At 33.1% G+C, this 27,663-nt stretch overlaps 1 pseudogene; it reads left to right on the top strand.

The window, feature by feature from the left end:
• The first annotated feature begins 24 nt into the window (after positions 1 to 24).
• On the top strand, positions 25 to 26,465 carry LOC122293707 (annotated as a pseudogene).
• Positions 26,466 to 27,663: the final 1,198 nt, after the last annotated feature.

The raw sequence follows: 27,663 nt of genomic DNA, 5'->3' as shown, positions 1-27,663 counted from the left end.
TATTTTGATGGTGAAAAATCTTTTATGGCTTTCTCTACTGTTGTGAATGATTTTCCTGAAATTACACTAACCAAATCTGAAAGTAGTTGTGATTACAGTGATTCGGATGTATCACTTGTGGATGCTGATCAAGAACTAAGTTTACAGGAAGCTTACAATAATGTGTGTGAAGAAGTGATCAAATTAAATAAACTCAACAAAAAGCTGTTCAAGAAATTCACTTATATTGAGAGTGAGAAAAATAACATGTCTGAGATATTAAAAATTTCTGATATTGAAATAGCAAGATTAAGGGATCAAAAAATTACACTAGAACAGGAATTGGAAAAGGTTCAAGAAAAAACAGCAACACAAAAATTAGAAGAGATGTTGAGTGTTCAAAAGATGAGTAGTGATAGAACTGGCCTAGGGTACACGACTTCAAAGGGGAAAGAAAAACTGGTCTCATCATCTACTGCCACAACTTCCAAAGGTATTGTTTTTATTAAAGGAAGTCAAGGTAAGAATTTTCAAAATCATGCTGAACCTAAGCCAGTTTATTCAAAAAATCTGCATGGTAAATTTATTCCTACTTGTCATTATCGTGGTGTTGTTGGTCATATAAGGCCAAATTGGTTCAACTTGAATAAAGTGAAGAAAAATGGAGGTGAAAGAAATCCAAAAAGAAAAGGAAATAGTCTAGAGAATCAAGTTTGTGATATGAGTCAACAAATCAATTTTTTAAGTCTCAAACTTGGTGAACTAGCAGATTTTGCTTTCAAAATAAAGAAAAGATCATACAAAGTGATGTTGATAAAAATAATAGGCCAAAATTTAAAGCAAAGCGGGTGGTCAAAGAAGATGCCATGTCACATTAATTGATAGGACTATTTGCATGTTCATGCATTATTTATATTATTGCATTAGTCTTGGATAAGCATTTTATTTTTCTATTTTGCTTTTATGTTTCTGTTTTTCAGTTTTTAAATAAGAAAAGTATAATATAAACAAAAAAAATAAAAAATTGGTTTGGTTCAAAACTTTTCTTTAAGGAAAGTATATGCTTGATATGTCAAAGTTTGAACACTTGTATTATCACTTAATAAATTCTTGAACCTATGCATCTCTCTATTTTGTGCGATTCATTTTGTGCATACTAACCCTATCGATTATCTTGGCAAAGTTCATTTTCAATGCACAGTGAGGAACTTATATGTATGCATTTTATAATTAAAGTTCACATTATTTAATGAGATGCTCATCAAAGAACGAGTTGATGCTTTGAATTGACTAATACTAGTTGAACCTAGTACATCAATAAAGATCTCTCCTCTTGCCAAACACAAAGAATTGATCCATATAGAAAAAGTCAGTGTTAATTCATTGCGGAAAAAGACAAACACCCTACACGGATCTACCACCTTAAGGTCTTACAGAAAAAATCGTTACTCTAATCATTATGGAAAAAGATGAGCAACAAACATGAACACAAAAAGGGGGTGTACAAACTAGTGTTTGGAGGAGATGCTCATGTATCTAGGCCCTAGAATAAAGTTTGACTTTTAAGGTGAAGCAACTCTTGTGAGCATCCATAAGAAGCAATCATTCATGAATAAAGGTATCAAAAATATATTGAAGAAAGGAGTTCATAAAAATGCTATGGTATAAGTATACTCACTCACACACTCACATGAACTTTGATATTAATGATCTTATGAGGAGTGAACATCCAGAGTGATTGTTCAAATAAGAGGGTGTACTCTATTGAATTTGTTTTGTGAGTTACATTATGTTTGAACTAAGATGCATCTAGGCATGTTCTTACCCTATTGCTTATTTATATATTTATATAAATAAAAAAAAGTTCAAATTTTTTATTTTTTCTAATCTCTATTTATTTTGGCTTCTATAAAATCAATACAAAAATAAAAATATAAAGTTTTTTTTGGTCAGTTTGGGGTATTGGATATGTCTGGGAATTGTATTATAAAACAATAGCATAAGTCCCAGTGGGACTTTATGGCTAAGTACGTGCACGGGAGTTCAAAGCCTTAAAGACTTAAAGACTATCTCTGCTGCCTCTCTCATTTACTCCCAGCCCCCGAAACATAAGCCTTCTCTATACCCATTTTCATGGCCTCTTGGCTCCTTCACGCAAGCCTCATTTAATGGTGCCCCTTTCATTTTCCTCTCTTCATTTTCCATCATCAAGGTAAGTGTACTTGAATTCACTGATTTTTTTGTTTCTTTTTTCAGTTTTATGTTTTGGCATGTGGATAGATGAAGTATGTGTGGAGGGTTTTTGATTTTAAGAAGCATTGGGCTGTTTGTTGAGCTGAGCTGCCTGTAAATGGGTTGTTTTGTTTTGGTTTTATATCAACTCAATACATGTATTGGGGACAAGTTTTTCTAGCTCACGAGATTATGGCCTTTGTTTTCTCACGGGTGCACACCAATTGTTTGTGATAATTCCTAACTCATCTCAGATCCTTTATTTTTGGCTATTTATAGTGGCTATTTATACTGACTTGGTTGAAGTGTTGATCCAGATGAGGTTCGAAGAAAGGGAAAAGCGAAAGAAGTTCACTCCTCCCGTGCCATCTGAGAAGTCTTCAAGTGAGGATAAACCGAAACTAGAACTTGTGCAGTTAGGAGAAACTTCAGGTGCATTTAATCCATGAAAAGTTGAGACACATGAGAAATTTTTTTATCAGGGCACACATAAGTGGTATTTATTCTCTTATGGTTATTGTTAGATTAGTGACAAAAAGGGGGAGCGTTGAAAGTGCAAATTAAAATATGTTGAAATATTTAAGTGTTGTGAAATTGAGGGAGAGTTTAATGAATTTGCTTAAATGAATTTGTTAAGGGGGAGTTGAATGATATTGAGGGGGAGAATGTTTTTATTCTTGATTATTTGCTTGGAATTTCTACTCAATCTCTTCATTTGTTGTTTGTGCTTTTGACAGGTTTTATATTACATTCATCAAGTTGGTTTTGTCACCAATCCGCGAAAGGGGGAGATTGTAGAGGCAAAATTTGGCTAGGATTAGATGACTAAATGATAAGGTTTATCTTATCAGTATTTGATTAAATTTGGATGAATGTAAAATAAGAGATAACTTTATCTTTAACAACACCGAGACTATCTAGAAGGTTATAAGGTTGTTTAGATAAGTCAGTTACATGAATTTCAAATCCATAAGAGTCTACAATTATCAAGACCCGAAGCTGAACACAGATAAGAAACTACAATGAAGAGTTATCGCGACTGTCTCTACCCGTCAATAGAATCCTACTGTGACTGAAACTCTTTCCAGACTTTCTATTTAAAGGGATTCGGTTTTGTATCTCAGTAAGGACTTTGAGCCACGAATTCCAGAGAGGATATTCTGAACATTTGTGAGAGAAAAATCACTAGAGAATTTTCATGGGGTTTTTCATCTCTTCTTGAGTGCGATCATGTTTTGAGCGTAAAGGAACATTAATTGGATTTCAGCCTCTGGAGTTCCAAAAGGGAAGTCAACATTTGAAGATCGCCAGAGGTTCTGGCTGCTACTGCGGTAGAAGACAAACGGGTCATTTGTCTAGGCAAGTAAGAGAGTTGAATTGCAAAGGTTTTGTAACTGATGATTACTTGTAATTGTTCTTCAAATAATAAGATTGACTTTCTTGGGTTTGGCTGCCTCATAGGGTTTACCTTGAAAGAGTTCTTTAAAAGGTTTCCTTTCGTAACCAATCGTTGTGTTTTATAAAGTTGATTATTTATTTTAAAGTATTTGATTTATTTCATAATCTTGATAATTGAGATCTAACCTATTTGTTCAAAGAAATTGGTAGACAATTTCATCGTCCACAGGGGTACGTTGGGAATTTCATAGGGGATGGTGGGTGGCCAATAAATATATATAAATACTTGCATATATATATATATATATACACTGGGAGGTTAAATAGTTATGTTTTGTGGGAGATTTTGGGCAGGTGTTTTGTTTTTTGGCTTTTGACATATCCTTATATAGGCATATGAGATTTTGAGGTTCTTATTTTGGGTTATCAAGAAACATGTCTCTTTTACTACTAATGGGGGGCAAATATGGTTGTGACGGAATTAAGTAGTACTAGTAAAAAGGAAGCATGTAAGTGGTTCTCAGCCACCACTTTTCTTCTATGATTATAAGGTCTATTGGCATGTACCCTGACTTTACAACTTGTTATACAGGATCAGCAAATGGTATGTTTGTTCTTGGTCGCCGTACGACTTAGTTGTAAAAATATGGATTGCATGACAATTGCTAGGCAATAGGTCTAATCTTTTGCCAAGTTTGAGCAAAGCAACCTTGGGTCAAGGATTCTCCGTGGGCTGGCTAAATAGGTACAACTTTGAGAACATTGATGAAACTGTGGTATTTTTAATTCCAGAATTTATTCACCTCTCCTCTTGGTTGCATGCCTAGCTTGTGTTGAATTTCTCATTGACCAATCTTTTCCTTTTAGGTTGGTTCTACTAAAATTGGATTTGAGTAGTTGATAAGCTAAAAATAAGTGAATAATTAAGAGATGGCCTGTGAGATTTTAATTGAGTGAGGGTATGTTATTATTAGGAGAGGGTCTACAAGAATGAATGAAAAAATATAGAACAGTAAAACACGTCTTAGTGGCTACAACAATCTCCTGGTTTTGACTAATAGTCTACACCTCGTGTTTGTTAGTACTAACAAAGACTACTTAACAAAAATGCAAATAAGAAATAATTTGAAATTGATGAAGTCGTCCACGTAGATATGTACTTGGAACTCAGAATATCATGATGATAGCTATTATTGTTTGTAAACAATTTCTATCAGTTAAATACCTACATAATCCATTCTAGTTGAGTTATTTTAGTTCTTACATTACATTATAACTTATGGATACAAACGGTGTCTGTTTTGGAATGATGTAGATAATACCCTCCCCGAGGAGGCTCCCCCACATAAAGCAAGGTAACATGAGTAGCTTGTATCTCTGAAAATACATATGGCTGCTTCTCTTTGAATCTCCAAGGAGGTTTTTTCAGCTTAATTCCAAATCATGTAAAAAAATTCAAGCAAGCAACTTTTATCTCATAAGAATCATGGAGTTGAATTGGGTTTGGGTTTAAGGTATTAATAGTAGTTACCTTTGCTTTATGTTTTTATTTTATTTTATTTTATTGCTTACTTGTGCATGTAGAAATTTCTTCTCAAAGTGAACATCCATTGTGATGGATGTAAGCAGAAATTGAAGAAAATCTCTATTTCAAATGATGGTACAAAATTCTGAATATACTAGTACCAAAATTGAAAATACTATAGAACCTATTGCCTTTTTCTGATTTTTGGAAATTTATTAAATAGCCTTAAGATTAGCTGGTTCAAATCCACACACAGAAAAGCCCATGAGTAACAAGATTTGCATGGCATGATTTTCTTCCTTTTTAAGGCTAGCTCATGAGTAATTCCAAAGGTTGGCTCTTTATTAGCGCTTCTTGAGTGGTTTGGGATGACATAATCACTTTTTCTATGCAGCACACCTATAGAGAAGGTAGTTATTGCTGACCAAGAAGTAAAAATTGGTGCACGCTAAAGGTTAGTCTAAAGCTATCTTTCAAGCTACCTCTCTTTTGCCTAGATTAACATGGACAAAATTCAAATTAGATCATCTAACATGGATTGCCAATGTTTAGTCATACTTTGTAGTTTTTAATCATGTTTGACATTGTAAAGTTTTATTAATATAGTTTAGTTTTCAATGTTGTATAGATAGTTAGCTGGTATAGTTTTTTTTTTTTTCCATTTGTTTTAGTACTTGGTTATAACCCCAAGTTCTTATCTTTCATACATAGTACTCCCTCACCAAATGTGAGGACTATTAATAAATCTGGAGGTACCATCTCTCTTCTTAAAAAAATTAAAGAACATGGCTATCCATTTAGTATTAGAAATGTTTACCGTGAATGTAATGTGTTAGTTGACAACCTAGCCAATTATGGTGCCATGGGACATAAGGCAAGATTTTTCGTCTCTTCTTCAATTCCCTAAGCACCATATGGTTCATGCATGTTCTATTCTCTTAGATAATACAAGTCTTTCTGCTATTCGATACTAACTCTTCTTTGTGTTTATTCCTTATGCTCATCGTAATGATTTGCTTCCATAAGATTGTTCATTTTTTAAGGAATTCTGTTTTGAGTAATTTTACAAATTTATCATTATAATACCCAAATTTATCTCCTTATATACGCCAGGACTCGAAGTTAATTAAGAAAGTTGGGGTACCGTCATTAACAAAGTTGGTAAGAGAAGCATGAAAGTATCTACATTTAAGTTTTTTAGGGACGTATTACAATTTCTATTGGCATGTACACTAACTTTACAAGTTGTTCAACAGGGAATGCAAATGGAGATGAAAGGAAGATCGTGACGGCTTTATAGAGATTTTTTATAATTGCTCTGGCCTGCATACTTGTTGATGGGTAACTCTTATAAATCTTGAGTCCAAGTTTCACTAAATTTGGGGTCAAGAATTCCCAAAAGCTGCTTAATAAACCATATTAGCTTTATTGTTATTGACAAATTACCATTTGAAATTCATTCTAAAAAATCAAATTACTCGTAATGTTTCTCTCTATTATATAATGGGACATATATATAAACTGTTGCACATTTGAAAGGTCCACAAAGGATGTTTCAATCACTTTCCTAAACTTATGATTTCATCCTTGAAAGTCTAATACTGCTGTTACTGTTTTTTTTCTTATTAGCAACTCGTACCTAGGCAATTAGAAAAACAATGCTTTAAATAATGTCCTAAAAAGTCGGACTTGAGATATGATTCCATCAAGTTTGAAACAAGTTTAATGATACTGTACTTAGGTTGCTTGTGGTAACTTGGGGAAGATCAGTTTGTGTTGAAGAGTGAAGAAAGATAGGGACTCAAGCTGTTTGCATAAAAGCCACACTGATATTAGAAGATGATATTTGCTATTATTCTCATTTTCTCATTCTGCGCTGTTAAAATCTGTTCTCATATTTATAGACATCTTCTAATATCTGACTCAAATCTACTCTCCACTGACTGCATGACATCTGTGTAAAATGTTTCAGTAAGTATCTCTACATGTCATTTGTTTAGCTCGATCTCAGGTTGCTGTGCTGCAAAATTGATGTTGAAAATTGATGGTCATGCGATCATTGATAAAGAACATATCTTACTTTCAAATTATCTTTGCCGGATTGGAAAAATAAAGCAAATGTTTAAATAAAGAACTCATCCTACTTTTTTACCTTGCACATTGATCATTATGGTCATCAAGATCATACAAGATTAATATAACATCTAAAACTTTTTAGGCCAATAAATTCTTGAGCATGCTTGCAAGTAATAAGGATCAGACTCTTGTATTAACCCTAATTGCTTTAGAATTGGGGCGAGTTATAAGGATTGTGCTAGCTAGGATCTTTTTATAATAATAGGGTAAGATCTTCAATACATAGTAGACAAAAGAAAATAAAGGAGGGAGCAGGGAGGAATGAGCCATTATAGTATCTTTTTAAACCATAATATTGATGCCTTACAAGTTATATATATATATATATATACAAAATACCTTTAATAACTTTAGGATCACCGGGAATTTGTTTATTCATGCCCATTTAAATGCTTAACCAGATGATGCAAACATTTCTTTCAGGATGGTTGTGTTGAAATCTCAGAAATATATGTTATTAATCAAGCTTTTCCTGTTTCCTCTTAATACATGCCACATTTTCGAAGATTAAAGTAATTTATTATATCTATTTCAGCTGCTGTGTGTGTAAGTGATGGTGGGTGACTTTATTTTCTGACTCGAGATAAAATGTGACTGAATTTCAAAAGTTTGAGATGGAGAGCAAGGTATTTTTGAGATGCTTGTGTTGGGTTAGCATGTTTAGTTTAAGTGGGGTCATTGTGTTGGCAAGTGGACTACAAATAAGACTAAACCAACTTCTATAATATATTTGCTCAAATATGTTCATGCACTTATTTAGTTCCTGATGTGTGTTCTATTTTTATTTTTTATTTTTTTGGGTGTACTTGTAATGCCTGACTAAAGAATATCTTGCCTTTTTTTTTTTCCATATGTAGTGGGTGGTAACAAACCTTAGACCAACAAACTCTCTTGGTCCATTATCATGAACTTTCTTGTGGGTGTTTGACCTCAAGGTAATAGCTGAATGTTTCAGTCCTATGAAGAAACAAATTTATGTTATCAATTCCTTGTTACTTTCGTAATATCATGGACCATATGAACTTTGAAGTTGTCCCTTAGATACAAACATTAACTGTTGCTGCTTCCCATTTGCATTTTTTTATTTTATCTGCCTACAAAATAAAAGATAATTTTCATTTCTTCATTCTATTTTGATTCATCTTTCTTTCTACCGCCCTAAATATGTTCAACAAAGCTTTATATTATTTAAACATCATTTTACCATTTTCTATTTAGTTTTTTGTGTTCTAGATTATCCTTCCACTAAGTCTTATGTATAACTTTTTTCTTTGCTTCGATTTTAGAAACTTTCAACTCTAGTATGCTTAGTTTATTTAGTTGAGATTGTAGATAAATGAGGGATGTTCAAGAGAATGAGTGTACTAAAGCTGCTAGCTGTCCATGGTAGTGCAGAAAATTATGCTATGCACTCGATATTCCTGATTCAACCAGTCCATTTCATTCCCATTTTTCATTTGCATATTTTGATCAACCAAAGTTCATTGTTCGAATGAAAAACTATTGAAAACAAGGGACAAAAACCAGTCATCTTGTGAGCTTCAGCTCTTCATTTAATTTGGTTCCAACAAGTTACTAAAAAGCTGTCAAATGTCATTTTTGGTGAAAATTCCAGATTTTTTGTACTTCCTTGTTCTCTTCCATTTCTAAGTAAATTCCTATCATTTGTACATTCTTAACCCACGATCCTCATATATCTTTCATGTAGAAAACTTAATGGCCTTTATTGGAGAGCAAGCATGCTATAGTTGGAGGTGGCTTTGGCCGGAACATCTTATTCATTTTTGCAAAGAATAGGTGCAATAATGGTATGTGTTGGATGATTAGAGAAATTTTAGCAGCACTTTGAAATGTATCAAACTACCCCTCCATATATATAAATTATCATGTAAATGAATTTATAATTTGACTTGGGTAAGGATCCTTGAGTACTTTGTTGTTATTTTCTATGTACCCTTTGTATTATTAAGTAAAGGGAATTAAATCCTAGCTGATCTACTAACTCTGCTTCTACTACAAGTGAAATAAAATTACTGAAACTGTATATTTTAGTAGTAATTTTTTTTTTTAAATTTTGTAATTGAGTATTTCTAACGACTCAAAATCACTGCAAACAAGTCAAAACTTGTCGCAATTGATATGTTTTAGCGATTTTAGTCCTTGAAAAAAAATGTTAAATGCAACAAAAGAAGCAAGTGTTGCTTATGATATAGGGTATTTGCAGCGTTTTTAGACTTTTTGCAACGATTTTAGTCATTGGAAAAAATGTTAAAAGCAACAAAGGAAGCAAACATTGCTTCTGATATGAGGTATTTGCAGTGCTTTTTGATTTTTGGCAACGATTTTAGTCCTTGAAAAAAAATTTAAATGCAATGAAGGAAGCAAGCACTGTTTCTGATATCGGGTATTTGCAGCGATTTTAGTCCTTGGAAAAAATGTTAAATGCAACAAAGGAAGCAAGCACTGCTTCTGATATGAGATATTTGCAACGCTATTGAGAGCTTTAGCAAGGATTAAACTCGGTCAAATTGGTCAAAAGTAGCGATCCTAATGGGAATTTCATAGCCCATTCCTAGCATGCTATTTTATAATTTGCAACGAAAATATATCGCTGCAATTGACTCTATTTGCAAACTTTTTTATATCGCTACAATTGATCAAAAACGAAATGATTACGATGTCGAACGTGGAAGGAACTAAAAAAAGTTGCAATTGAGATATTGCATCGTTTTACACTAGTATTTGCAGCGATTTTGAGCGCTGCAAAAGGCCAAATTCCTTGTAGTGGCAATTGAAAACTTAATAATTAAGGAATATACTCATGATGTCTATAAATTAATTGACCAGCCCATGGATTTGATTTCATATAAACATTACCTACCCGACTGGAAAAAAAAAAAAAAAGGTATATGGTAAAAATGGTTTGGTTTTCCACCACAACCAGAATTGTATTCCATTATAGCTATAGCTATGTACATTATGAAGGAAATATACATGAATTAAATGTAAGAATATGCAAAATATAAATTACAGATTTACAACATATTTACACCATTATATCCTAAAGATCAATTGCAGACAACTATCCTTCTAGAGTCTTGATATGTGCTATCATTCTTCTCATCTTGGTCATGTTGAGATTGAGCTAACTTGCCATTTGTGATGCACTGAGATTAGACAGAATCATATATGTTAACACTATCCTTAATTAAGAATTGTTCAGAAACCAGGATCATGTGACATACTAGTATAAGGCTGTCATGTTTGTTATTGGTTATGCAAGTGCAGCTCATTTCTTTTGATAAGAGTGGGGTCCACAGTTACAAAATTAATTTTTTTTTTATGTAAGTCTTATATTTATTCATTTTTTTTTCAAAAGTAGTACGATTGCACTCGAGGATGATATAGATCTCATTGTAAGGAAATTCAGAAAATTCTTATATTACTAGAAAGTTAATGGAAAACAAAAGCGAGGTAAGGAATTTTCTACAAAGATAAATGAATCTAATAATTGGAATAAAGATAAATTTGAGAAAAATTTCAAAGTTAAGTGTGATGAATGCTTAGGATATGGTCACATAAGAGTTGACTGTCCAAACTTTAAGAAAAATAAAGGAAAAGTATTGAATGTCATAATTAGTGATAGTTCAGATTCTGAAAATTTAAACTCATATTCTGATGGTGAAAAATCTTTTATGGCTTTCTCTATTATTGTGAATGATTTTCCTGAAATTACACTAACAAAATTTGAAAGTAGTTGTGATTACACTGATTCGGATGTATCACTTGTTGATGCTGATTAAGAACTGAGTTTATAGGAAGCTTACAATGATGTGTGTGAAGAAGTGATCAAATTAAAGAAACTCAACAAGAAGTAGTACAAGAAATTCACTTATATTGAGAGTGAGAAAAATAACATGTTTGAGGTATTAAAAATTTCTGATATTGAAATAGCAAGATTAAGGGATCAAAAAATTACACTAAAACAAGAATTGGAAAAGGCTCAAGAAAAAATAACAACACAAAAATTAAAAGAGATGTTGAGTGTTCAAAAGATGAGTAGTGATAGAACTGGCCTAGGGTACATGACTTCAAAGGGGAAAGAAAAACTGGTATCATTATCTGCTGCCACAACATCCAAATGTATTGTTTTTGTTAAAGGAAGTGAAGGTAAGAATTTTCAAAATCATGCTAAACCTAAGCTAGTTTATTCAAAAAATCTGCATGGTAAATTTATTCCTACTTGTCATTATAGTGGTGTTGTTGGTCATATAAGGCCAAATTGGTTCAACTTGAATAAAGTGAAGAAAAATGGAGGTGAAAGGAATCCAAAGAGAAAAGAAAATAGTCTAGAGAATCAAGTTTGTGATATGAGTCAACAAATCAATTTTTTAAGTCTCAAACTTGGTGAACTAGTAGATTTTTGCTTTCAAAATAAAGAAAAGATAATACAAAGTGATGTTGATAAAAATAATACGCCAAAATTTAAAGCAAAGTGGGTGATCAAAGAAGATGCCATGTCACATTAATTGATTGGACTATTTGCATGTTCTTGTATTCTTTATATTATTGCATTTGTCTAGGATATGCATTTTATTTTTCTATTTTGCTCTTATATTTCTGTTTTCCAATTTTTAAATAAGAAAAATATAATATAAACAAAAAAAAAAAATTTGTTTTGTTTCAAAACTTTTCTTTAAGGAAAGTACATGCTTGATATGTCAAAATTTGAACACTTGTGTTATCACTTAATAAATTCTTGAACCTATGTATCTCTCTATTTTGTGTGATTCACTTTGTGCATACTAACCCTAAACGGAGTTCATGCCTTGAATTAATTAATACTAGTTGAACCTAGTACATCAATAAATAGCTCTCAACTTACCAAACACAAAGAGTTGATCCATATAGAAAAAGTCAGTGTTAATTTATTGCAGAAAAAGACAAACACCCTACACGGATCTACCACCTTAAATTCTTACAGAAAAAATTGTTTCTCTAATCATTATGGAAAAAGATGAGCAACAAACATGAACACAAAAAAGGGGTGTACAAACTAGTGTTTGGAGGAGATGCTCATGTATCTAGGCCCTAGCATAAAATTTGACTTTTAAGGGAAAGCAACAAACTCTTGTGAGCTTCTATAAGAAGCAATTATTCATGAATAAAGGTATAAAAAATATGTTGAAGAAATGAATTCATAAAAATGCTATGGTATAAGTATTCTCACTCACACACTCACATGAACTTTGATATTGATGATCTTATGAGGAGTGAACATCCACAGTGATTGTTGCAAATAAGAGGGTGTACTCTATTGAATTGGTTTTGTGAGTTACATTATGTTTGAACTAGGATGCATTTAGGTATGTTACTTGCCCTATCGCCTATTTATATATTTATATAAATAAAAAAAAAGTTCATTTTTTTATTTTTTTTTATTTTTTCTAATCTCTATTTATTTTGGCTTCTATAAAATAAATACAAAAATATAAATATAAATTTTTTTTGGTCAGTTTGGGGTATTGGATAAGTCTGGGAATTGTATCATGAAACAATAGCATAAGTTCCAATGGGACTTTATGGCTTAGCACGTGCACGGGAGTTCAAAGCCTTAAAGACTTAAAGACTATCTCTGCTGCCTCTCTCATTAACTCCCAGCCCTCGAAACATAAGCCTTCTCTATACCCATTTTCACGGCCTCATAGCTCATTCACGCAAGCCTCATTTCATGGTGCCCCTTTCATTTTCCTCTCTTCATTTTCCATGATCAAGGTAAGTATACTCGAATTCACTGATTTTTTGTTTCTTTTTTTCAGTTTTATGTTTCAGCATGTGAATAGATGAAGTATGTGTGGAGGGTTTTTGATTTTAAGAAGCATTGTGCTGTTTTGTTGAGCTGAGCTGCCTGTAAATGGGTTGTTTTTTTTTTTGGTTTTATATCAACTCTATACATGTATTGAGGACAAGTTTGTGTAGCTCATGAGATTATGGCCTTTGTTTTCTCACGGGTGCACACCAAGTGTTTGTGATAATTCCTAACTCATCTCAGATCCTTTATTTTGGGCTATTTATAGTGGTTCTCTTATACATATGGCAAGCCCATAAGCGTGAGTAGAACAAATATGTGTTTTGAAAAAATCAAGAGATTTTAATATCAACCGATTCTCACACCTTTATTTTGGCTATTTCTTTTCTGACTTGGTTGAAGTGCTGATCTAGATGAGGTTCAAAGAAAGGGAAAAGCGAAAGAAGTTCACTCCTCCCATGACATTTGAGAACTCTTCAAGTGAAGATGAACCGATACTAGAACCTGTGCAGTTAGGAGAAACTTCAGGTGCATTTAATCCATGAAAAGTTGAGACACATGAGAATTTTTTTTTTATCATGGCACACATTAGTGGTATTTATTCTCTTATCGTTATGTTCAGATTAGTGACAAAGGGGGAGTGCTGAAAGTTCAAATTAAAATATGTTGAAATATTTAGGTGCTGTGAAATTGAGGCGGAGTTTAATGAATTTGCTTAAATGAATTTGTTGAGGGGGAGTTGAATGATATTGAGGGGTAAAATGTTTTTACTCTTAATTATTTTCTTGGAATTTCTACTCGGTTTTTTCATTTGTTGTTTGTGCTTTTGACAAGTTTTATATTACATTCATCAAGTTGGTTTTGTCACCAGTCCGCCAAAGGGAGAGATTGTAGAGGCAAAATTTGGCTAGGATTAGATGAATAAATGATAAGGTTTATATTTATCATTATTTGATTAAATTTGGATGAATGTAAAATAAGAGATGACTTTATCTTTAACAACACTGAGCCTATCTAGAAGGTTATAAGGTTGTTTAGATAAGTCAGTTACATGAATTTTGAATCTATATGAGTCTGCAATTATCAAGACCCGAAGCTGAACCCAGATAAGAAACTACAGTGAAGAGTTATCGCAAAATGTTAGCAACCGTTAGGAAACGTTCTCGCAACTATCTCTACCCGTCAGTAGAATCCTACAGTGATTGGAACTCTTTCCAGACTTTCTATTTAAAGGGATTCGGTTTTATATCTTGGTAAGGACTTTGAGCCACGAATTTCAGAAAGGTTATTCTGAACATTTGTGAGAGAAAATTCACTTGAAAATTTTCATGGGGTTTTTCATCTCTTCTTTAGTGTGATCGTGTTTTGAGCGTAAATGAACATCGATTGGATTTCAGCCTCTGGAGTTCCAGAAGGGAAGTCAACATTTGAAGATCGCCAGAGGTTCTAGCTACTACCGTGGTAGAAGACAAACGGGTCGTTTGTCTAGGCAAGTAAGAGACTCGAATTGGAAAGATTTTGTAATTGATGATTACTTGTAATTGTTTTTCAAATAATAAGATTGAATTTCCTGGGTTTGGCTGCCCCGTAGGGTTTTACCTTTAAAAAGTTCTTTAAAGGGTTTTCCTTCGTAACCAATCGTTGTGTCTTACAAAGTTGATTATTTATTTTAAAGTATTTGATTCGTTTCATAATCTAGATAATTGAGATCTAACCTATTTGTTCAAACGAAATTGGTAGAAAATTTCGTGGTCCACAGGGGTACGTTGGGAATTTAATAGGGGATGGTGGGTGGCCAATAAATATATATATAAATATTTGCATATATATATGTATATATATATTCACTGGGAGGTTAAATAGTTATGTTTTGTGGGAGATTTTGGGCTGCTGTTTTTTTTTTTTGGGCTTTTGACATATCCTTATATAGGCATATGAGATTTTAAGGTTCTTATTTTGGGTTATCAAGAAACATGTCTCTTTTACTACTAATGGGGGGCAAATATGGTTGTGATGGAATTAAGCAGTACTAGTATAAAGGAAGCATGTAAGTGTTTCTTAGCCACCACTTTTCTTCTATGATTATAAGGTCTATTGGCATGTACCCTGACTTTACAACTTGTTATACAGGATCGGCAAATGGTATGTTTGTTCTTGGTCGCCGTACGACTTAGTTGTAAAAATCTGGATTCCATGACAATTGCTAGGCAACAGGTCTAATCTTTTGCCAAGTTTGAGCAAAGCAACCTTGGGTCAAGGATTCTCCGTGGGCTGGCTAAACAGGTACAACTTTGAGAACATTGATGAAACTGTGGTATTTTTAATTCCAGAATTTATTCACCTCTCCTCTTGGTTGCATGCCTAGCTTGTGTTGAATTTCTCATTGATCAATCTTTCGTTTTTAGGTTGGTTCTACTAAAATTGGATTTGTGTAGTTGATAAGCTAAAAATAAGTGAATAATTAAGAGATGGCCTGTGAGATTTTAGTAGAGTGAGGGTATGTTATTATTAGGAGAGGGTCTACAAGAATGAATGAAAAAATTATAGAAGAGTAAAATACTTCTTGGTGGCTACAGCAATCTCCTGGTTTTGACTAATAGTCTACACCTCGTGTTTGTTAGTACTAACAAAGACTACTTAACAAAAATGCAAATAAAAAATAATTTGAAATTGATGAAGTCATCCACGTAGATATGTACTTGGAACTCATACTATCATGTTGATAGCTATTATTGTTTGTAAACACTTTCTATTAGTTAAATACCTACATAATCCATTCTAGTTGAGTTATTTTAGTTCTTACATTACATTATAACTTATGGATACAAACGGTGTCTATTTTGGAATGATGTAGATAATACCCTCCCTGGGGTGGCTTCTAATTAGTGTTGCTGATTATGAAGAAGGTTTGTATACGTGAAGTTTAACAATGAGGATCATCCAAGAATAATATCAACTGTGAGCATGCATGAATCCCCCCCTTTTTAATTCTAATTTTTGGGTCAATCCATGTAAAAAAAAGATAAGGTTGTCAAGGTGGGTTATAAAAAACAAAGATAAGGTTGTCTCTTTGCAATTTATTTAAATATCCTTTCATATAACTCCAAGAAAAAGAACTTACAAATTGTATTTGTGTAGATGGTATGCATCAACTGGTTGATGTTTTCTTCTTGATAATTGGAAATGAAACATAGCTAGACAAAAACCACAACAACAGAAAGTTTGACTCCTACCTCTAACTGTTCATTGGCTTTTTCTCTTGCAACCACTCCTAACTTTAAGCCTTTGTCATCATAGCCTCATCTAAACACCCTTGTTTAACCCTAATCGAAGTACCAATAGAAGGCACAAACCAGAAGCACAAGAGAAAGATCTACACAACTCAGTCAAATTCTTATTGTGAATTCTCTAACTGTTTTCTTAAGTTCTCCTAAGAATTTCTTCATTTCTTCTTACACCAGACTCTACCATTTAATCCCCTAATATGCTCATGATTAAACCTATTCAGTAGCTAGATAATTGATCCCAAATAGAAGCGAAGTAGAAAATAATTTCATTCTGCAACAGTGGAAATAATTCGGCAATAAATTAGTAGATTTAATACTCGGTTCTCTTAACATTTTAGCCTCTTGTTTTTCAGAGCCTAGCAACTACAACTGTAGTAGCCAACCACTATGCTTTTTTGTGAGCTGCACTTATAGAAATATCCCCTCATAAAATGCCAGCAACTGAGTTACAGCTCCATTACAGACTTTTAGGGGAGCTGTTTGATAACATGTTCCATTCATCTTCCCAAGTAAGCATTCCTCATAGGTCTCACCAATTTTCTAGGCAAACATTTTTGTGTTTGTATGTCTATATAAACTCTAAATAGCCTTCAGTTTTTCAAGAATTCTTTTGCATGGATTATAATAAAAATTGTTATATTATAGTGCTCTTGTATACGCCATGTGTACTTGGCTATGCATATTAATATAATGGTTATAGAGCAAAAATTTTAAGCAACTGTGCTTCTTTTAATATCTAATTATTAAGATGGCTGTGTCATTATTATTTTAACTACAAAAGTGAAAGATGGATGAAGAGCATGGTTATATTGTTGTGGCTTCTTTAAATAGGCAGAATAAAAAAAAAGGTAGCTGTGGAAACAATAAATTTTTAATTACAACAATTTCAATATTAAAAGTTAGACTGATATATTATAAGGACTACACTAAGCTGAGTAGGTGTGTTGTGGATTGATGCCATTTATAGTTTTTGTCCTTTATGTGTTTGATCCTCTTATTTTGTTTTCAAAGTTATCTTAGGCTGCTTGTATATCTTGATTTCTCTTAGATTCTAGAAAATCTTTCCTGCTTATTCTCCTTGATCTGGTATCAGAAAAGGAGAAAAAAAAATTACAAGAAAAGTGTTGCTACTGATAGGCAAAACACAATTAAGAATTTTATTCTGCTGTAAATAAAACTGTTTTTTTTTTAAAGGAAATCAAACATTATCCTAAAATCTTACTTTTTGTACATGGACTAAATGAGAATTAAGCTGCAACTATGAAATTTTCCTTCCCTCACAGTTCCTCTGATTTGTTAGGATTGCAGTGTGAGTGAAATTGTCTAAGTCCTAGTTCACTTATCTATATTAATTTAAGTTTACTATATAAAGCCCATATGCAACTTTCTAATTTATAACTCCCCTTTTCAAAATGGTGAATACGGTGGCTGATCTAGAGCCAACATTTCCTCGGTTGTTTCGTTATTGAGAATGGAATTTTGGGAAGAAACCATTTTCTACTTGTCTTTGATTGCTTCTGTTATGTCTATTCATTGCTTTACTCAAATTCATTGCCTTATCTTGAGTAAATAATAATGTTTTGACTATGTTTAACCCTTTATTTATATGTGTTAAACTAGTGGAGATGAGATTATATATTTTTAACACTTTTCTTCAAGATTAATAGCCTAAGTAAGCAACCAAGGATTTTATTCAAACTAGTAAGTTCGATTAGAATTTTCTGGTTTGCTGAGAGCACTCTTGCTATTTATGCTATGCTTTCACAAAAAAAAAAAAAGAAAAAAAATGATGTTTCTTCTCAAGTTTTCTTCAACTCTACTATGCTTGATTTATGTAGTTGAGATTCCAAGCAGTATCATCAGCTGCATATGTTGAGTTTGGGCACGTGTTTTTGGTTTGTATTTGATTTGGGTTAGGTACTTAAATCTATTACTCTATTTTGATAGTATCCATGTGCACCAGCATGCCCTCCATACCCATGAAGCTCAACATTTTTCGTGGTGGGTTACTCTAAATTTAATTACTTCATCTTCTTGTCTCTCTTTAATCTTTTTAGTCCTGTTGTTCACACTCACATGTTCCTTCCTCTTTCCCTAGACTACTTTTGTTTTTGTTATTTCTATCCCTAGGAATTGAATACAATCCTTAATTGAAATGAAAGAGAATAGCAGTTCATGGAAGGTGGTTTTTCTTATCAGGATGCTTGATGATTTTTAATAAAGTTGAAGAGGTGAGATTCCATTTTCTATATACGAGCGTCATTTTGTTTCTCTCTTTGTCATATAAAATGCAAGTACGAATTCGTGCCAGATTTCATGCATTGAGATTATGCAAGACTGAATCTATATCTAACAATATATTATTAGCAAACACAAAGGATGTGACACATGCAGGTCATATTTTCAGCTTTAGCTTTAAGGTATCATATGTCTAAGTATGGTTTACTTAGACACTATTACTATCTAGGCATGCATTAGCATCATGCACATACCATAGATATTAATCTATCAAATAATGACTAACATCTATTGAAGATAGTCATGGCTGGAAAAAGTCTTGTTAACTTGACGGTTTTGTTCTTTTGTATTTGTAAGCAAGAAATTATAGTAAGGGGTTTTTTTTGAATTTTTTTTTTTTTGTTGGATTTAAAGGATATGCTACTGTACTCGGATTTTCATGTAAAGAGCTCGCATTTGTTTGATGGGTAGCTCTTATATAACTTGAGTCCAAGTTTCACTAAATTTTGGATAAAGAATTCCCAAAAGCTGCTTTATAGATTTATTAGCTCTGTTGTTATCGACAAATTACCCTTTGAAATTCGTTCTAAAAAATCAAATCAAATTTACTTGAAATGTTTCTCTCTATTATATAATGAGACATATATATATATAAACTGTTGCACATTTGAAAGGTCCACAAAGGATGTTTCAATAACTTTCCTAAACTTATGATTTCATCCTTGAAAGTCTAATACAGCTGCTAATGTTTTTTTTATTAGAAACTTGTACCTAGGCAATTAGAAAGACAATGCTTCAAATAATGTCCTAAAAAGTTGGACTTGAGATATGATTCCATCAAGTTTGAAACAAGTTTAATGATATTGTACTTAGGTTGCTAGTGGTAACTTGGGTAAGATCAGTTTGTGTTGAAGAGTGAAGAAAGATAGGGACTCAAGCTATCTGCATAAAAGCCACACTGATATTAGAAGATGATATTTGCTATTATTCTCATTTTCTTATGCTGCGCTGTTACAATCTGTTCTCATATTTATAGACATCTTCTAATATCTGACTCAAATCTACTCTCCACTAACTGCATGACATCTATGTAAAATGTTTCAGTAAGTATCTCTGCATTTCATTTGTCTAGCTCGATCTCAGGTTGTTGTGCTGCAAAATTGATGTTGAAAATTGATGGTCATGCGGTCATTGATGAAGAACATATCATACTTTCAAATTATCTTTGCCAGGTTGGAAAAATAAAACAAATGTTTAAATAAAGAACTCATCCTACTTTTTTACATTGCATATACATCATTATGATCATCAAGATTAGACAAGATTAATATAACATCTAAAACTTTTTAGGCCAATAAATTCTTGAGCATGCTTGCAAGTAATAAGCATCATGCTCTTGTATTAACCCTAGTTGCTTCAGAATTGGGGCGAGTTATAAGGATTGTGCTAGCTAGGATCTTTTTATAATAATAGAGTAAGATCTTCAATAAATAGTAGACAAAAGAAAATAAAGGAGGGAGCAGGGAGGAATGGGCCATTATAGTATCTTTTTAAAACATAATATTGATGCCTTACAAGTTATATATATATACACACAAAATACCTTTAATAACTTCAGGATCACTGGGAATTTGTTTATTCATACCCATTGAAATGCTTACCCAAATGATGCAAACATTTCTTTCAAGATTGTTGTGTTGAAATCTTAGAAATATATGTTATTAATCAAGCTTTTCCTGTTTCCTCTTAATACATGCCACATTTTCGAAGATTAAAGTGATTTATTATATCTAGTTCAGCTGCTGTGTGTGTAAGTGATGGTGGGTGACTTTATTTTCTGACTCGAGATAAAATGTGACTGAATTTCAAAAGTTTGAGATGGAGAGCAAGGTATTTTTGAGATGCTTGTGTTGGGTTAGCATGTTTAGTTTAAGTGGGGTCATTGTGTTGGCAAGTGGACTATAAATAAGACTAAACCAACTTCTAAAATATATTTGCTCAAATATGTTCATGCACTTATTTAGTTCCTGATGTGTGTTCTATTTTTATTTTTTATTTTTTTGGGTGTACTTGTAATGCCTGACTAAAGAATATCTAGCCTTTTTTTTTTTCCATATGTAGTGGGTGGTAACGAACCTTAGACCAACAAACTCTCTTGGTCCATTGTCATGAACTTTCTTGTGGGTGTTTGACCTCAAGGTAATAGCTGAATGTTTCAGTCCTATGAAGAAACAAATTTATGTTATCAATTCCTTGTTACTTTCGTAATATCATGGACCATATGAACTTTGAAGTTGTCCCTTAGATACAAACATTAACTGTTGCTGCTTCCCATTTGCATTTTTTTATTTCATCTGCCTACAAAATAAAAGATAATTTTCATTTCTTCATTCTATTTTGATTCATCTTTCTTTCTACCACCCTAAATATGTTCAACAAAGCTTTACATTATTTAAACATCATTTTACCCTTTTCTATTTAGTTTTTTGTGTTCTAGATTATCCTTCCACTAAGTCTTATGTATAACTTTTTTCTTTGCTTCGATTTCAGAAACTTTCAACTCTAGTATGCTTAGTTTATTTAGTTGAGATTGTAGATAAATGAGGGATGTTTAAGAGAATGAGTGTACTAAAGCTGCTAGCTGTCCATGGTAGTGTAGAAAATTCTGCTATGCACTCGATATTCCTGATTCAACCAGTCCATTTCATTCCCATTTTTCATTTGCATATTTTGATCAACCAAAGTTCATTGTTCATATTAAAACTATTGGAAACAATGGACAAAAATCAGCCATCTTGTGATCTTCAACTCTTCATTTGATTTGGTTCCAACAAGTTACTAAAAAGTTGTCAAATATCATTTTTGGTGAAAATTCCAGATTTTTTGTACTTCCTTGTTCTCTTCCGTTTCTAAGTAAATTCCTATCATTTGTACATTCTTAACCCACGATCTTCATATATCTTTCATGTAGAAAACTCAATGGCCTTTATTGGACAGCATGCATGCTATAGTTGGTGGTGGCTTTGGCCGGAACATCTTATTCATTTTTGCAAAGAATAGGTGCAATAATGGTATGTGTTGGATGATTAGAGAAATTTTAGCAGCACTTTGAAATGTATCAAACTACCCCTCCATCTATAGAAATTATAATGTAAATGAATTTATAATTTGACTTGGGTAAGGATCCTTGAGTACTTTGTTGTTATTTTCTATGTACCCTTTGTATTATTAAGTAAAGAGAATTAAATCCTAGCTGATCTACTAACTCTGCTTCTAATACAAGTGAAATAAAATTACTGAAACTGTACGTTTCAGAAGTAATTTTTTTTTTAAAATTTTGTAATTGAGTATTTCTAGCGACTCAAAATCGCTGCAAACAAGTCAAAACTCGTTGCAATTGATATGTTTCAGCGATTTTAGTCCTTGAAAAAAATGTTAAATGCAACAAAAGAAGCAAGCGTTGCTTATGATATAGGGTATTTGCAGCGCTTTTAGACTTTTTGCAACGAGTTTAGTCATTGGAAAAAATGTTAAAAGCAACAAAGGAAGCAAACGCTGCTTCTGATATGAGGTATTTGCAGTGCTTTTTGATTTTTGGCAGTGATTTTAGTTATTGAAAAAAAATTTAAATGCAATGAAGGAAGCAAGCACTGTTTCTGATATCGGGTATTTGCATCGGTTTTAGTCCTTGGAAAAAATGTTAAATGCAACAAAAGAAGCAAGTACTGCTTCTGATATGGGATATTTGCAATGCTATTGAGAGCTTTAGCAAGGATTAAACTCGGTCGAATTGCTCAAAAGCAGTGATCCTATTGGGGATTTCATAACCCATTCCCAGCGTGCTATTTTATAATTTGCAACGAAAATATATTGCTGCAATTGACTCTATTTGTAACCTTTTTTTATATCATTGCAATTGATAAAAAATGAAAGGATTACGATGTCGAACGTGCAAGGAACTAAAAAACGCTACAATTGAGATATTGCATCGTTTTACACTAGTATTTGCAGCGATTTTGAGAGCTGCAAAATGCCAAATTCCTTGTAGTGGCAATTGAAAACTTAATAATTAAGGAATATACTCATGATGTCTATAAATTAATTGACCAGCCCATGCATTTGATTTCATATAAACATTACCTACCCAACTGGAAAAAAAAAAAAAAAAAAAAAAAAAAAAGGTATATGGTAAAAGTGGTTTGGTTTTCCACCACAACCAGAATTGTATTCCATTATAGCTATAGCTATGTACACTATTAAGGAAATATACATGAATTAAATGTACGAATATGCAAAATATAAATTACAGATTTATAGCATATTTACACCATTATATCCTAAAGATCAAATGCAGACAACTATCCTTCTAGAGTCTTGATATGTGCTATCATTCTTCTCATCTTGGTCATGTTGAGATTGAGCTAACTTGCCATTTGTGATGCACTGAGATTAGACAGAATCATATATGTTAACACTATCCTTAATTAATAATTGTTCAGAAACCACGATCATGTGACATACTAGTATAATGGTGTCATGTTTGTTATTGGTTATGCAAGTGTAGCTCAATTCTTTTGATAAGAGTGGGGTCCACAGTTACAAAATTAATTTCTTTTTATGTAAGTCTTATATTTATTCATTTTTTTCAAAAGTAGTACAATTGTACTCTCTATAACTGTAAATATTATTTATAGATTAAACGTTGGATCCCGTACCAAGTCAAAAGAATAAAAAGATGAATAATTAAAATTATGATGCAGAAATAGATATATACGAAGATAAAATTAGTACTACAAACACTAAATAACTAAAAAAGAAGATTCTACATCTTCAAGATTATATATATCTATATATAGGCAAGTTATTAGTGAAAGATTTAGAAATTAAAGCAGTAAATTTGTTAATGGTCAATGAACAGGAAGAGAAAGCTTGGTTAACCTTCAAAATTTGCTCTCTCCCACCCTCCCTATTAATACCCTCCCCGTCCTGCACTCCAAAACAGTCTTTCCTACAGTTTTACTAATTCTCAGAACATGGAGCAGTCTCAAGGATTCAGAGCATCCGATGTAACACGCTCCATCTCTTCTTCTTCCCCCTCTTTTTTTCATCATGAATAAATATTGTTGTATTTTCTATATTATGTGTATCTCTATATGTATATCATGTATATGTTCTTCATCCATAGTATCAACTTTTTTTAGGTCTAGATTGATCTAATTTGGTTGAATCTCAATGGACATACAGATTATTTTTGCGCTTCTGTTATATATATATATATATGGTTCTCTTGGTTTTAATGCAATATTTTCTTGGTTTCGTTTATAAGCTTGTTCTAATTTCCTTTTCCATTTGAGATGGAATATTATTGAAAAAAAAAAGTTAATGCTAGGAATTATGCCTATATTCCACCATTGCGATCTCACTTTGTTGAGAGCAATGTTGAAAACTGGACATATAGGCTCAGGACACCAGCAAGTTATAATTTGTATAGAAGATAACTGTTTTTGCGTACAAATTATTCAACAACCATTGTCTCACCTACGTGACAGTTATTTTCATATAAAACAACCGTTTTTGGTTATTTTAATATAGAGATATATATATATATATGTTTTTAAAATCTCTTACGTACGTACTTCAATGATTGACTTATACAAAAGAATTTAAATAATTAGTCGACTGGAAAAGTGACTTTCTTCATTAATTTTTCCTCTATTTACAGCTTATTCAGACAATCTTAGCTGTTCTTGTGCTGGGAACGGTAAGTTTAAGGGTCATAGAGTGCAAAGTACATTCTAGTGTTCCGGACGCCTTACACTACAGGGCAATAAATTGTCGAAAGCACAGTGCACTTTTGACAGATTTTGGACCAGTTGGCGATGGAAAAACACTGAACACTAAGGCTTTTAAGGCTGCAATTGATAGCCTCAGCAAGTATGCATCACAAGGTGGGGCACAGCTTATTGTTCCTCCTGGAAAATGGTTAACTGGGAGCTTTAATCTCACCAACAGCCATTTCACCCTATTTCTTCACAAGGATGTGGTTATTCTTGCATCTCAGGTATACTTTTAACACGCATCATGATGAACAACACCATGAAATTAATTATAACTGTCTTGGCTAACACCTGGAACCAATTTAAGCAATTAAATTCATTATAAATAAATAAATTTGATACCTTGGTACAACTCCCTCTTTTTCTATTTAATTCTACTCTTCCCATACTATCAGTACTACTTAATTTCCAAAACCTTGCATGTTATACATAGTAAAATGGACAGGATGAGGCAGAATGGCCACTTTTTCCTGCTTTGCCTTCTTATGGGAGAGGAAGGGATGGAAATGGAGATGGACAGTTCAGCAGCCTCATATTTGGTACAAACCTCACCGACATCATAATCACCGGTAATTATCGACTAATTACACCCCCCCCTAAATTCCCAATTCCCCAATTAATTATGATTATTACATGTCAAATCAGTATCATTTTGGCCTGACCATGTCTGAGGGACTCATTCTTATTGTTATCAGGTAACAATGGCACGATCGATGGCCAGGGTCAATATTGGTGGGACAAGTTTCACCAGGGCCAATTCAATGTCACCCGACCATACATGATTGAAATTTAGTACTCTAACGAAATCCAGATATCTAATCTTACCCTAATCAACTCTCCTTCGTGGTTTGTCCATCCGACTTATAGCAGGTTTGATCACGATCAGCATGCTCCTGATCCTCTACCTCCTTAACTTTATATGTGCATATATATATATATATATATTTCTTAATGCACAAACATGATCTTTGCATTTCTTACTCGTCTTCATCTTTTGTTTCTGATTTGCAGCAATGTGCTAATCCATGGGCTGACAATCCTTGCCCCTATTGACTCTCCTAACACTGACGGGATAGACCCAGGTTTGTTTGCCACTTTCGAGTCACTTGCATTGCTTGCCATTCCTTTGCACGAGAGGTAATTATATCATAGGTACTTAATAATGATGACCATATAATCTGAGTCGATGTTGTTTCTTCCTTTCCAGATTCATGCACAAATACTCGTATTGAGGACTGCTTCGTAGTCTCAGGGGATGACTACATTGCCGTAAAAAGTGGTTGGGATCAATATGGCACTAAATTTGGAATGCCCACAAAGCACCTAATCATCATAAGGTTAACCTGTATATCCCCCGACAGTGCCACCATTGCTCTAGGCAGTGAAATGTCTGGTGGAATTCAAGATGTTAGGGCTGAAGACATCACAGCCATTAACACTCAATCGGGTATTAGAATCAAGACTGCTATCGGTAGAGGAGCTTACGTGAAGGATATCTATGTAAGAAGAATGACCCTCACAACTATGAAGTGGGTTTTCTTGATGTCAGGCTCTTATAATCAACACCCTGACACTAATTTTGACCCGAAAGCTATTTCGGAGATTAAAGGAATCAATTACAGAGATATCGTGGCGACGAATGTTATAGGTGCAGCAAGACTAGAGGGGATTGCCCAAGATCATTTTACAGGAATATGCATTTCTAAGGTGACTATCTCATTGAGTAAGACGCCAAAGGAATTGCAGTGGAATTGCACTAATATTGCTGGAGTGACAAGCAATGTGACTCCTGAACCCTGCCATTTGTTGCCCAAAAAGGAAAAAGTTGATTGTGCCTTTCCTGAGGATAGGTTGCCCATTGAGGATGTACACTTGAAGAATTGTTCTACTACGGAAACTGCCTAGGTGTGAGAGATCAGAATGTAACTTGTTGGGAAATCTGCATATCTCCAACATGTTGGTTCTCTATAACAACTGAACCTAGCATGATGAAAGTATTTTCAAGTTTTTTTATTTTTCATTCAGCTAGGCTTCATCCTCATTTTAATATTTTTTCGTCATAATTATATTTTTTAAGCAAGCAAGTGAAAAGGAAATGAAATAAAGTTGGAAATTAATGTTTTCATCACGCGCAAACAAGATGAAAGAAGAATTCATGGCAATCTTTATTTACCTTGTACTTGTAATATCCATGCAATGGTGAGGCATCTAATTGGAGCTCTTGGGTTGAAAAGTGGTACATTTAATCCAAGATCATATCTTTTTATTATCTATTTTCAGTTTCAAATTTAGTAAAGACTTGCATGTATAAATCGTGTTTTCTAAAACGAAAAAGGAAAAACGCACTAGATCAATCCTCACATAGACCAAGAGTCATTTTACTTGCAAGTCAATGAGTGGACACCAATTACATGGAAAAAGTAAGTTTGTGAGAGGGGTTTAAAAATTGAAAGTTCAAAATTTTCAATCTGACAAGAAGTGGGTGCTTTCATAAAATAATGAACAAAAAAAAAAAAAAAACATAATTGACCACAAAAATGGTTCAAAAAATTTTGAACCGATTTGGTTTGGGAGTTTTTTCTTGTCAAAGATTTATCCCATGTAAAAAGTACATATTTTCTCTATACATAAGCACCCTACCCTCAGCCCCAACACATCATAAATGGCCTTGTGGCTCCGAAACTGCCTTCCTCCTGGCAATTTCCATTACAAACTTGAAAAGCCGAAGAGCTCTGTCCAACTGCCTCACCCCACTCTGGATGATCTTCTCCTCGTCTATAGTCAAAATACTTCCCATGCACAAGCAAAACCTATCCTTATCAATGCTATAAATTCCACCACATATATCCACCATAAATGGCCTTGTGGTTGTGGTGCTATAAGATGTGGGTATTAGATGTGATTAAGTTAGAGTGATATTTTGTGGTTGTGGTGCTATAAGATGTGGGTGTTGCGACTAAACTTTGACTCAAATTAATGAATAAAAAATCTAGTGCAGTTTTACCTGCAAGTATACAGGCGTTGTAGTATCTTACAGGATCGAATCCACAGGGATTGACTTTTGTGATAAAGAAAATAAATTCAGACAATGAAACGAAATTACTAAAATAAACGTGCAATCAAATGAAGATTGATAAAATGAATGGAAAAAGACTAAGGTTTCGAGGATCCATCTAATAATTTATGACATTGTTTCCGATCGATTTACTTCAATTAAACTAG

Source organism: Carya illinoinensis, chromosome 14 (genome assembly GCF_018687715.1).
Source record: "Carya illinoinensis cultivar Pawnee chromosome 14, C.illinoinensisPawnee_v1, whole genome shotgun sequence".
Taxonomy (NCBI): Eukaryota; Viridiplantae; Streptophyta; class Magnoliopsida; order Fagales; family Juglandaceae; genus Carya; species Carya illinoinensis.
Note: the sequence above shows the minus strand (reverse complement) of the source record. Positions and strands in the feature narration are given on the sequence as shown.